Consider the following 13325-nt stretch of genomic DNA (forward strand, 5'->3'; position numbering starts at 1 on the left):
GCGGATTGTACGTGCGGATTGTGCGTGGGGATTGTACGTGCGGATTTGCGTGGGGATTGTGCGTGCGGATTGTACGTGTGGATTGTACGTGCGGATTGTACGTGCGGATTGTACGTGCGGATTGTACGTGCGGATTGTGCGTGCGGATTGTACGTGGGGATTGTGCGTGCGGATTGTACGTGCGGATTGTGCGTGGGGATTGTGCGTGCGGATTGTGCGTGCGGATTGTGCGTGCTGATTGTGCGTGCGGATTGTACGTGCGGATTGTACGTGCGGATTGTATGTGCGGATTGTGCGTGCGGATTGTACGTGCGGATTGTGCGTGCGGATTGTGCGTGGGGATTGTACGTGCGGATTGTGCGTGGGGATTGTACGTGCGGATTGTGCGTGGGGATTGTACGTGCGGATTGTACGTGCGGATTGTGTGTGGGGATTGTACGTGCGGATTGTGCGTGCGGATTGTGCGTGCGGATTGTGCGTGCGGATTGTGCGTGGGGATTGTACGTGCGGATTGTGCGTGGGGATTGTACGTGCGGATTGTGCGTGGGGATTGTACGTGCGGATTGTGCGTGGGGATTGTACGTGCGGATTGTGCGTGGGGATTGTACGTGCGGATTGTGCGTGGGGATTGTGCGTGGGGATTGTACGTGCGGATTGTGCGTGGGGATTGTGCGTGCGGATTGTACGTGCGGATTGTGCGTGGGGATTGTACGTGCGGATTGTGCGTGCGGATTGTGCGTGGGGATTGTACGTGCGGATTGTGCGTGGGGATTGTCCGTGGGGATTGTACGTGCGGATTGTGCGTGGGGATTGTGCGTGCGGATTGTACGTGCGGATTGTGCGTGGGGATTGTACGTGCGGATTGTGCGAGGGGATTGTACGTGCGGATTGTGCGTGGGGATTGTACGTGCGGATTGTGCGTGGGGATGGTGCGTGGGGATTGTACGTGCGGATTGTGCGTGGGGATTGTGCGTGCGGATTGTACGTGCGGATTGTGTGTGGGGATTGTATATTCGGGTTGTACGTGCGGATTGTACGTGCGGATTGTGCGTGCGGATTGTGCGTGCGGATTGTGCGTGGGGATGGTGCGTGGGGATTGTACGTGCGGATTGTGCGTGCGGATTGTACGTGCGGATTGTACATGGGGATTGTATATTCGGGTTGTACGTGCGGATTGTACGTGCGGATTGTGCGTGCGGATTGTGCGTGCGGATTGTGCGTGCGGATTGTGCGTGCGGATTGTACATGGGGATTGTACATGGGGATTGTACATGCGGATTGTACGTGCGGATTGTACATGGGGATTGCATATTCGGGTTGTACGTGCGGATTGTATATGCGGGTTGTACATGGGGATTGTACGTGCGGATTGTGCGTGGAGATTGTGCGTGGGGATTGTACGTGGGGATTGTACGTGCGGATTGTGCGTGCGGATTGTGCGTGCGGATTGTACGTGCGGATTGTGCGTGGGGATTGTACGTGCGGATTGTGCGTGGGGATTGTACGTGCGGATTGTGCGTGCGGATTGTACGTGGGGATTGTGCGTGGGGATTGTACGTGCGGATTGTGCGTGGGGATTGTACGTGCGGATTGTGCGTGGGGATTGTACGTGTGGATTGTGCGTGGGGATTGTGCGTGCGGATTGTGCGTGCGGATTGTATGTGGGGATTGTGCGTGGGGATTGTACGTGGGGATTGTACGTGCGGATTGTGCGTGGGGATTGTACGTGCGGATTGTGCGTGCGGATTGTGCGTGGGGATTGTACGTGCGGATTGTGCGTGGGGATTGTGCGTGGGGATTGTACGTGCGGATTGTGCGTGGGGATTGTGTGTGCGGATTGTACGTGCGGATTGTGCGTGGGGATTGTACGTGCGGATTGTGCGTGCGGATTGTGCGTGGGGATTGTACGTGCGGATTGTGCGTGGGGATTGTACGTGCGGATTGTGCGTGGGGATTGTACGTGCGGATTGTACGTGGGGATTGTACGTGCGGATTGTGCGTGGGGATTGTACGTGCGGATTGTGCGTGGGGATGGTGCGTGGGGATTGTACGTGCGGATTGTGCGTGGGGATTGTGCGTGCGGATTGTACGTGCGGATTGTGTGTGGGGATTGTACGTGCGGATTGTGCGTGCGGATTGTGCGTGGGGATTGTACGTGCGGATTGTACGTGGGGATTGTGCGTGGGGATTGTACGTGCGGATTGTGCGTGGGGATTGTACGTGCGGATTGTGCGTGGGGATTGTGCGTGCGGATTGTGCGTGCGGATTGTACGTGGGGATTGTGCGTGGGGATTGTACGTGGGGATTGTACGTGCGGATTGTATGTGCGGATTGTGCATGGGGATTGTACGTGCGGATTGTACGTGCGGATTGTGCGTGGGGATTGTGCGTGGGGATTGTACGTGCGGATTGTGCGTGCGGATTGTGCGTGGGGATTGTACTTACGGATTGTGCGTGGGGATTGTACGTGCGGATTGTGCGTGGGGATTGTACGTGCGGATTGTGCGTGGGGATTGTACGTGCGGATTGTGCGTGCGGATTGTGCGTGCGGATTGTACGTGCGGATTGTGCGTGGGGATTGTACGTGCGGATTGTGCGTGGGGATTGTACGTGCGGATTGTGCGTGCGGATTGTACGTGGGGATTGTGCGTGGGGATTGTGCGTGGGGATTGTACGTGCGGATTGTGCGTGGGGATTGTACGTGCGGATTGTGCGTGGGGATTGTGCGTGCGGATTGTGCGTGCGGATTGTACGTGGGGATTGTACGTGGGGATTGTACGTGCGGATTGTGCGTGGGGATTGTACGTGCGGATTGTGCGTGGGGATTGTACGTGCGGATTGTGCGTGCGGATTGTGCGTGGGGATTGTACGTGCGGATTGTGCGTGGGGATTGTACGTGCGGATTGTGCGTGGGGATTGTACGTGCGGATTGTGCGTGGGGATTGTACGTGCGGATTGTGCGTGGGGATTGTACGTGCGGATTGTGCGTGCGGATTGTGCGTGGGGATTGTACGTGCGGATTGTGCGTGGGGATCGTACGTGCGGATTGTGCGTGGGGATTGTGCGTGCGGATTGTACGTGCGGATTGTGCGTGGGGATTGTACGTGCGGATTGTACGTGCGGATTGTGCGTGCGGATTGTGCGTGCGGATTGTGCGTGGGGATTGTGCGTGGGGATTGTGCGTGCGGATTGTGCGTGGGGATTGTACGTGCGGATTGTACGTTCGGATTGTGCATGGGGATTGTACGTGCGGATTGTGCGTGCGGATTATGCGAGGGGATTGTACGTGCGGATTGTACGTGCGGATTGTGCGTGCGGATTGTGCGTGGGGATTGTACGTGCGGATTGTACGTGCGGATTGTGCGTGCGGATTGTGCGTGCGGATTGTGCGTGCGGATTGTGCGTGGGGATTGTGCGTGCGGATTGTGCGTGGGGATTGTACGTGCGGATTGTACGTGCGGATTGTACGTGCTGATTGTACGTGCTGATTGTGCGTGCTGATTGTGCGTGCGGATTGTGCGTGGGGATTGTACGTGCGGATTGTGCGTGGGGATTGTACGTGCGGATTGTGCCTGGGGATTGTGCGTGGGGATTGTGCGTGGGGATTGTACGTGCGGATTGTGCGTGGGGATTGTACGTGCGGATTGTGCGTGCGGATTGTGCGTGCGGATTGTGCGTGGGGATTGTACGTGTGGATTGTGCGTGGGGATTGTACGTGCTGATTGTACGTGCTGATTGTGCGTGCGGATTGTGCGTGCGGATTGTACGTGCGGATTGTGCGTGGGGATTGTACGTGCGGATTGTGCGTGCGGATTGTGCGTGGGGATTGTACGTGCCGATTGTGCATGGGGATTGTACGTGCGGATTGTGCGTGGGGATTGTACGTGCGGATTGTACGTGCGGATTGTGCGTGGGGATTGTACGTGCGGATTGTGCGTGCGGATTGTGCGTGCGGATTGTGCGTGGGGATTGTACGTGCGGATTGTGCGTGGGGATTGTACGTGCGGATTGTGCGTGGGGATTGTACGTGCGGATTGTGCGTGGGGATTGTACGTGCGGATTGTGCGTGCGTATTGTGCATGGGGATTGTACGTGCGGATTGTATGTGCGGATTGTGCATGGGGATTGTACGTGCGGATTGTACGTGCGGATTGTGCATGGGGATTGTACGTGCGGATTGTATGTGCGGATTGTGCATGGGGATTGTACGTGCGGATTGTACGTGCGGATTGTACGTGCGGATTGTGCGTGCGGATTGTGCGTGCGGATTGTGCGTGGGGATTGTACGTGCGGATTGTGCGTGGGGATTGTACGTGCGGATTGTGCGTGGGGATTGTACGTGCGGATTGTGCGTGGGGATTGTACGTGGGGATTGTACGTGCGGATTGTGCGTGCGGATTGTGCGTGCGGATTGTACGTGCGGATTGTGCGTGGGGATTGTACGTGCGGATTGTACGTGCGGATTGTGCGTGCGGATTGTGCGTGCGGATTGTACGTGGGGATTGTGTGTGGGGATTGTACGTGGGGATTGTGCGTGGGGATTGTACGTGCGGATTGTGCGTGGGGATTGTACGTGCGGATTGTGCGTTGGGATTGTACGTGCGGATTGTGCGTGGGGATTGTACGTGCGGATTGTGCGTGCGGATTGTGCGTGGGGATTGTACGTGCGGATTGTGCGTGGGGATTGTACGTGCGGATTGTGCGTGGGGATTGTGCGTGCGGATTGTACGTGCGGATTGTACGTGCGGATTGTGCGTGGGGATTGTACGTGCGGATTGTACGTGCGGATTGTGCGTGCGGATTGTGCGTGGGGATTGTGCGTGCGGATTGTGCGTGGGGATTGTACGTGCGGATTGTACGTGCTGATTGTACGTGCTGATTGTGCGTGCGGATTGTGCGTGGGGATTGTACGTGCGGATTGTGCGTGGGGATTGTACGTGCGGATTGTGCGTGGGGATTGTGCGTGCGGATTGTGCGTGCGGATTGTGCGTGCGGATTGTGCGTGGGGATTGTGCGTGCGGATTGTGCGTGGGGATTGTACGTGCGGATTGTACGTGCTGATTGTACGTGCTGATTGTGCGTGCGGATTGTGCGTGGGGATTGTACGTGCGGATTGTGCGTGGGGATTGTACGTGCGGATTGTGCGTGGGGATTGTGCGTGCGGATTGTGCGTGGGGATTGTACGTGCGGATTGTGCGTGGGGATTGTACGTGCGGATTGTGCGTGGGGATTGTACGTGCGGATTGTGCGTGCGGATTGTGCGTGCGGATTGTACGTGTGGATTGTGCGTGGGGATTGTACGTGCGGATTGTACGTGCTGATTGTGCGTGCTGATTGTGCGTGCTGATTGTGCGTGCGGATTGTACGTGCGGATTGTGCGTGCGGATTGTACGTGCGGATTGTGCGTGGGGATTGTACGTGCGGATTGTGCGTGCGGATTGTACGTGCGGATTGTGCGTGCGGATTGTACGTGCGGATTGTGCGTGCGGATTGTACGTGCGGATTGTGCGTGGGGATTGTACGTGCGGATTGTGCGTGCTGATTGTGCGTGCGGATTGTACGTGCGGATTGTACGTGCGGATTGTGCGTGCGGATTGTACGTGCGGATTGTACGTGCCGATTGTGCGTGCTGATTGTGCGTGCGGATTGTACGTGCGGATTGTGCGTGCGGATTGTACGTGGGGATTGTTCGTGCGGATTGTACGTGCGGATTGTGCGTGGGGATTGTGCGTGCGGATTGTGCGTGCGGATTGTGCGTGCTGATTGTGCGTGCGGATTGTACGTGCGGATTGTACGTGCGGATTGTACGTGCGGATTGTGCGTGCGGATTGTACGTGCGGATTGTGCGTGCGGATTGTACGTGCGGATTGTGCGTGCGGATTGTGCGTGGGGATTGTACGTGCGGATTGTGCGTGGGGATTGTACGTGCGGATTGTACGTGCGGATTGTGTGTGGGGATTGTACGTGCGGATTGTGCGTGCGGATTGTGCGTGCGGATTGTGCGTGCGGATTGTGCGTGGGGATTGTACGTGCGGATTGTGCGTGGGGATTGTACGTGCGGATTGTGCGTGGGGATTGTACGTGCGGATTGTGCGTGGGGATTGTACATGCGGATTGTGCGTGGGGATTGTACGTGCGGATTGTGCGTGGGGATTGTGCGTGGGGATTGTACGTGCGGATTGTGCGTGGGGATTGTGCGTGCGGATTGTACGTGCGGATTGTGCGTGGGGATTGTACGTGCGGATTGTGCGTGCGGATTGTGCGTGGGGATTGTACGTGCGGATTGTGCGTGGGGATTGTCCGTGGGGATTGTACGTGCGGATTGTGCGTGGGGATTGTGCGTGCGGATTGTACGTGCGGATTGTGCGTGGGGATTGTACGTGCGGATTGTGCGTGGGGATTGTACGTGCGGATTGTGCGTGGGGATTGTACGTGCGGATTGTGCGTGGGGATGGTGCGTGGGGATTGTACGTGCGGATTGTGCGTGGGGATTGTGCGTGCGGATTGTGTGTGGGGATTGTATATTCGGGTTGTACGTGCGGATTGTACGTGCGGATTGTGCGTGCGGATTGTGCGTGCGGATTGTGCGTGGGGATGGTGCGTGGGGATTGTACATGCGGATTGTGCGTGCGGATTGTACGTGCGGATTGTACATGGGGATTGTATATTCGGGTTGTACGTGCGGATTGTGCGTGCGGATTGTGCGTGCGGATTGTGCGTGCGGATTGTACATGGGGATTGTACATGGGGATTGTACATGCGGATTGTACGTGCGGATTGTACATGGGGATTGCATATTCGGGTTGTACGTGCGGATTGTATATGCGGGTTGTACATGGGGATTGTACGTGCGGATTGTGCGTGGGGATTGTACGTGCGGATTGTACGTGGGGATTGTGCGTGCGGATTGTGCGTGCGGATTGTACGTGCGGATTGTGCGTGGGGATTGTACGTGCGGATTGTGCGTGGGGATTGTACGTGCGGATTGTGCGTGCGGATTGTACGTGGGGATTGTACGTGCGGATTGTGCGTGGGGATTGTACGTGCGGATTGTGCGTGGGGATTGTACGTGCGGATTGTGCGTGGGGATTGTGCGTGCGGATTGTGCGTGCGGATTGTATGTGGGGATTGTGCGTGGGGATTGTACGTGGGGATTGTACGTGCGGATTGTGCGTGGGGATTGTACGTGCGGATTGTGCGTGCGGATTGTGCGTGGGGATTGTACGTGCGGATTGTGCGTGGGGATTGTGCGTGGGGATTGTACGTGCGGATTGTGCGTGGGGATTGTGTGTGCGGATTGTACGTGCGGATTGTGCGTGGGGATTGTACGTGCGGATTGTGCGTGCGGATTGTGCGTGGGGATTGTACGTGCGGATTGTGCGTGGGGATTGTACGTGCGGATTGTGCGTGGGGATTGTACGTGCGGATTGTACGTGGGGATTGTACGTGCGGATTGTGCGTGGGGATTGTACGTGCGGATTGTGCGTGGGGATGGTGCGTGGGGATTGTACGTGCGGATTGTGCGTGGGGATTGTGCGTGCGGATTGTACGTGCGGATTGTGCGTGGGGATTGTACGTGCGGATTGTGCGTGGGGATTGTACGTGCGGATTGTGCGTGGGGATTGTACGTGCGGATTGTGCGTGGGGATGGTGCGTGGGGATTGTACGTGCGGATTGTGCGTGGGGATTGTGCGTGCGGATTGTACGTGCGGATTGTGTGTGGGGATTGTATATTCGGGTTGTACGTGCGGATTGTACGTGCGGATTGTGCGTGCGGATTGTGCGTGCGGATTGTGCGTGGGGATGGTGCGTGGGGATTGTACGTGCGGATTGTGCGTGCGGATTGTACGTGCGGATTGTACATGGGGATTGTATATTCGGGTTGTACGTGCGGATTGTGCGTGCGGATTGTGCGTGCGGATTGTGCGTGCGGATTGTACATGGGGATTGTACATGGGGATTGTACGTGCGGATTGTACATGGGGATTGCATATTCGGGTTGTACGTGCGGATTGTATATGCGGGTTGTACATGGGGATTGTACGTGCGGATTGTGCGTGGGGATTGTACGTGCGGATTGTGCGTGGGGATTGTACGTGGGGATTGTACGTGCGGATTGTGCGTGCGGATTGTGCGTGCGGATTGTACGTGCGGATTGTGCGTGGGGATTGTACGTGCGGATTGTGCGTGGGGATTGTACGTGCGGATTGTGCGTGCGGATTGTACGTGGGGATTGTACGTGCGGATTGTGCGTGGGGATTGTACGTGCGGATTGTGCGTGGGGATTGTACGTGCGGATTGTGCGTGGGGATTGTGCGTGCGGATTGTGCGTGCGGATTGTATGTGGGGATTGTGCGTGGGGATTGTACGTGGGGATTGTACGTGCGGATTGTGCGTGGGGATTGTACGTGCGGATTGTGCGTGCGGATTGTGCGTGGGGATTGTACGTGCGGATTGTGCGTGGGGATTGTGCGTGGGGATTGTACGTGCGGATTGTGCGTGGGGATTGTGTGTGCGGATTGTACGTGCGGATTGTGCGTGGGGATTGTACGTGCGGATTGTGCGTGCGGATTGTGCGTGGGGATTGTACGTGCGGATTGTGCGTGGGGATTGTACGTGCGGATTGTGCGTGGGGATTGTACGTGCGGATTGTACGTGGGGATTGTACGTGCGGATTGTGCGTGGGGATTGTACGTGCGGATTGTGCGTGGGGATGGTGCGTGGGGATTGTACGTGCGGATTGTGCGTGGGGATTGTGCGTGCGGATTGTACGTGCGGATTGTGTGTGGGGATTGTACGTGCGGATTGTGCGTGCGGATTGTGCGTGGGGATTGTACGTGCGGATTGTACGTGGGGATTGTGCGTGGGGATTGTACGTGCGGATTGTGCGTGGGGATTGTACGTGCGGATTGTGCGTGGGGATTGTGCGTGCGGATTGTGCGTGCGGATTGTACGTGGGGATTGTGCGTGGGGATTGTACGTGGGGATTGTACGTGCGGATTGTATGTGCGGATTGTGCATGGGGATTGTACGTGCGGATTGTACGTGCGGATTGTGCGTGGGGATTGTGCGTGGGGATTGTACGTGCGGATTGTGCGTGCGGATTGTGCGTGGGGATTGTACTTACGGATTGTGCGTGGGGATTGTACGTGCGGATTGTGCGTGGGGATTGTACGTGCGGATTGTGCGTGGGGATTGTACGTGCGGATTGTGCGTGCGGATTGTGCGTGCGGATTGTACGTGCGGATTGTGCGTGGGGATTGTACGTGCGGATTGTGCGTGGGGATTGTACGTGCGGATTGTGCGTGCGGATTGTACGTGGGGATTGTGCGTGGGGATTGTACGTGCGGATTGTGCGTGGGGATTGTACGTGCGGATTGTGCGTGGGGATTGTGCGTGCGGATTGTGCGTGCGGATTGTACGTGGGGATTGTGCGTGGGGATTGTACGTGGGGATTGTACGTGCGGATTGTGCGTGGGGATTGTACGTGCGGATTGTGCGTGCGGATTGTGCGTGGGGATTGTACGTGCGGATTGTGCGTGGGGATTGTACGTGCGGATTGTGCGTGGGGATTGTACGTGCGGATTGTGCGTGGGGATTGTACGTGCGGATTGTGCGTGGGGATTGTGCGTGCGGATTGTGCGTGGGGATCGTACGTGCGGATTGTGCGTGGGGATCGTACGTGCGGATTGTGCGTGGGGATTGTGCGTGCGGATTGTACGTGCGGATTGTGCGTGGGGATTGTACGTGCGGATTGTACATGCGGATTGTGCGTGCGGATTGTGCGTGCGGATTGTGCGTGGGGATTGTGCGTGTGGATTGTGCGTGCGGATTGTGCGTGGGGATTGTACGTGCGGATTGTACGTTCGGATTGTGCATGGGGATTGTACGTGCGGATTGTGCGTGCGGATTATGCGTGGGGATTGTACGTGCGGATTGTACGTGCGGATTGTGCGTGCGGATTGTGCGTGGGGATTGTACGTGCGGATTGTACGTGCGGATTGTACGTGCGGATTGTGCGTGCGGATTGTGCGTGCGGATTGTGCGTGCGGATTGTGCGTGGGGATTGTGCGTGCGGATTGTGCGTGGGGATTGTACGTGCGGATTGTACGTGCGGATTGTACGTGCTGATTGTACGTGCTGATTGTGCGTGCTGATTGTGCGTGCGGATTGTGCGTGGGGATTGTACGTGCGGATTGTGCGTGGGGATTGTACGTGCGGATTGTGCGTGGGGATTGTACGTGCGGATTGTGCGTGGGGATTGTGCGTGGGGATTGTGCGTGGGGATTGTACGTGCGGATTGTGCGTGGGGATTGTACGTGCGGATTGTGCGTGCGGATTGTGCGTGGGGATTGTACGTGTGGATTGTGCGTGGGGATTGTACGTGCGGATTGTGCGTGCGGATTGTGCGTGGGGATTGTACGTGCGGATTGTACGTGCGGATTGTGCATGGGGATTGTACGTGCGGATTGTACGTGCGGATTGTACGTGCGGATTGTGCGTGCTGATTGTGCGTGCGGATTGTGCGTGGGGATGGTGCGTGGGGATTGTACGTGCGGATTGTGCGTGGGGATTGTGCGTGCGGATTGTACGTGCGGATTGTACATGGGGATTGTATATTCGGGTTGTACGTGCGGATTGTACGTGCGGATTGTGCGTGCGGATTGTGCGTGCGGATTGTGCGTGCGGATTGTGCGTGCGGATTGTGCGTGCGGATTGTACATGGGGATTGTACATGGGGATTGTACATGCGGTTTGTACGTGCGGATTGTACATGGGGATTGCATATTCGGGTTGTACGTGCGGATTGTATATGTGGGTTGTACATGGGGATTGTACGTGCGGATTGTGCGTGGGGATTGTACGTGCGGATTGTGCGTGGGGATTGTACGTGGGGATTGTACGTGCGGATTGTGCGTGCGGATTGTGCGTGCGGATTGTGCGTGGGGATTGTGCGTGGGGATTGTACGTGCGGATTGTGCGTGGGGATTGTACGTGCGGATTGTGCGTGCGGATTGGTAGAGCTGCGTTTTTTTCCGCAATGATAATCCGCAGCGGAAATTTCCGCAGCATGTGCACAGCACAGCGGATTATCATTGGGGGACATGGCAGGCTTTCTACCATGCATTTTTTATGCGTTTCTGTAGAGTTTTTTTGCCGCTGCGCGGAAACGCTTAGAGAACGCAACATGGGCACACAGCCTTAAGAGGAAGACATTAGTAGTGTGGATGCAGAAGGCTCCCTTTGATCTTTACCACCGCTTGAGATATTTCTGATGGTGCGGGTGAATGGGGATGTGGTAATACGCATCCTTTAAGTCTATTACTGCCATGAAGCAAAACGGATCTAGGAGTTTTATCGCAGATCTCAAAGTTTCCCTTTTGAAGTCCTTCGGTAACAGTTCAGAGCTTTTATATTGATAATAGCTCGGTGTGAACCATCTGGTTTTTTGTTTTACTAAAAACAGGTTGCTGTAAAAACCTTTGATTTCTGACTCTGGTACCTCGATTAATACCTATTTTTTTAATACGTCCAGAACCTCCCGTTCCAATGCCCCCTTGTTTTTTTTTATCCCTACCTGAGTCTTTATAATTCTTCGTGGAGGAGAAAACAAGCTTCAGGCCCCAAGAAAGAGTGTTTACTACCCACTAGGTAGCTGGCAGCAAAGCCCATTGACAATAAAAAAAAGCCTTAACCTTCCCTCCACCTGCAGCCTGGCATCATGGATCCTATGTTGGGGAAGGGTTTGAATAAGAACCCCCAATTCTGGCCCTTATCTCTGCCCCAAGAGCATCTACCTCCCAAGCCCCAAAAGGATCTCCTATGTCTATGAAAAGAGGGAGTAAAAGTCTTTTCCTTGTCTGCTGCTTTCTCTAGTATATTATCTAAGCAGAGCCAAATAAATAATTACCCTAACAAAGAATAGGACACAACTTAGTTTTAGACTGGAAACCTGCTTACCAGCTCTGTGACCAGAGATGGAAGGAGCACAGGCGCGAGCAGCAGATGCCATCCACCGAGGCATCCGCCAGGAGATCAGCTTCCTTCTGAATGGTAGGTACAACCCCGAAGAGTCGATTCCTAGGACACTTATTGGTGTCTTAACTCCTGAAGCCATTTTACTAGGGACCTAGCTGTGCAAGTGGCCGCTATACTAGATTTATCCGGTGCTCCCCTACAGAACGTATCAGTATTCCTATCAAGGGGATCCTTCAGAGACCCTAAATCAAAGGGAAGAGCTACATTTTTGGAAGTTTTAGAGATGCCAACATCAATTTTTAGAGATTTTTCCCACATTTCACAAAGATCTTCATCAAATGGATGGATTCTTCAAAGAGTATTAGGAACTGACAACTTAACTGGTATCTTCCATTCAGTAGGTTTTTATGGACCGGAAACACACGATGTTTGCGTGTCTCCAGGCTGCTATACATAGGATACTGTACAGACATAGGTTCTCCAGCAGTTTCTACCCCCATAGATCCAACAACTTTCAATAATTTTCCCGTGTCTTCTACCAGGGCTGTGGAGTCGGAGCCCATTTTGGTGGAGTTGGTATAAAATAGACTGACTCAAACTCCTAAAATATATAATAAATTGGGTGCAGTCGTTCAATGCAGTTTGTAGGGAATATTTTTTTTCATAAGAATTTGGTAAAGTAATGAAATGTCCTATTCCTGATCTCAGGGTCTGGACTTTTAGCTGAGATGAATCTGTGCACATGAGCCGTGTATGAGGGAGTTGGAGGTTTGGCTTACCGACTCCACAGCCCTGTCTTCTACCGAAAAGGACCATATTCCCCACCAGACGAGGGTGATTCTGAACAGTCTGTACGGACTTAACTCCCCAGGTTCCTGTAGCTCTTCAGAGATGAAATCTGAAGGAAGATCATGTCTACTTGAGGAGGTAGCCCTGGTATGTCACAATTATTTCTTAACTTTGCCTTTAATTAATGACAAATTCTTGAAATAAATAGGGGGACTCTTCAACCATTGTTTTCACTATACAAGCGCGGCAAATTCTCTCTGCACGGAGCTCATTCCTTGTTCTTGGGTTTTTGCTACCGCCTTCCTAGGTCTTTCCTAAGGAAATTAATAAGGCAGCATAGCATCCTTCAAGTACTCACCAAATCCTATCCACTGGAAACTACAGCGCTAGGAGGTTTGGGATCATCGCTGGGCATTACAGGATCGTCCATGCTGCACATCCACTGCTAAAGTTAGGGGGTGTCTACCTTCTTTTAAACTTTCATTGTTGGGCCCGGATGGTGTAGGAGGGGTGGATTATATCTACAGGTGTATCATTGTTACCCACTTCTTCCAGTC

The sequence above is a fragment of the Phyllobates terribilis genome, unplaced genomic scaffold (assembly GCF_046119375.1).
Source record: "Phyllobates terribilis strain yellow unplaced genomic scaffold, ASM4611937v1 Scaffold_11__3_contigs__length_659146591, whole genome shotgun sequence".
Classification (NCBI taxonomy): Eukaryota; Metazoa; Chordata; class Amphibia; order Anura; family Dendrobatidae; genus Phyllobates; species Phyllobates terribilis.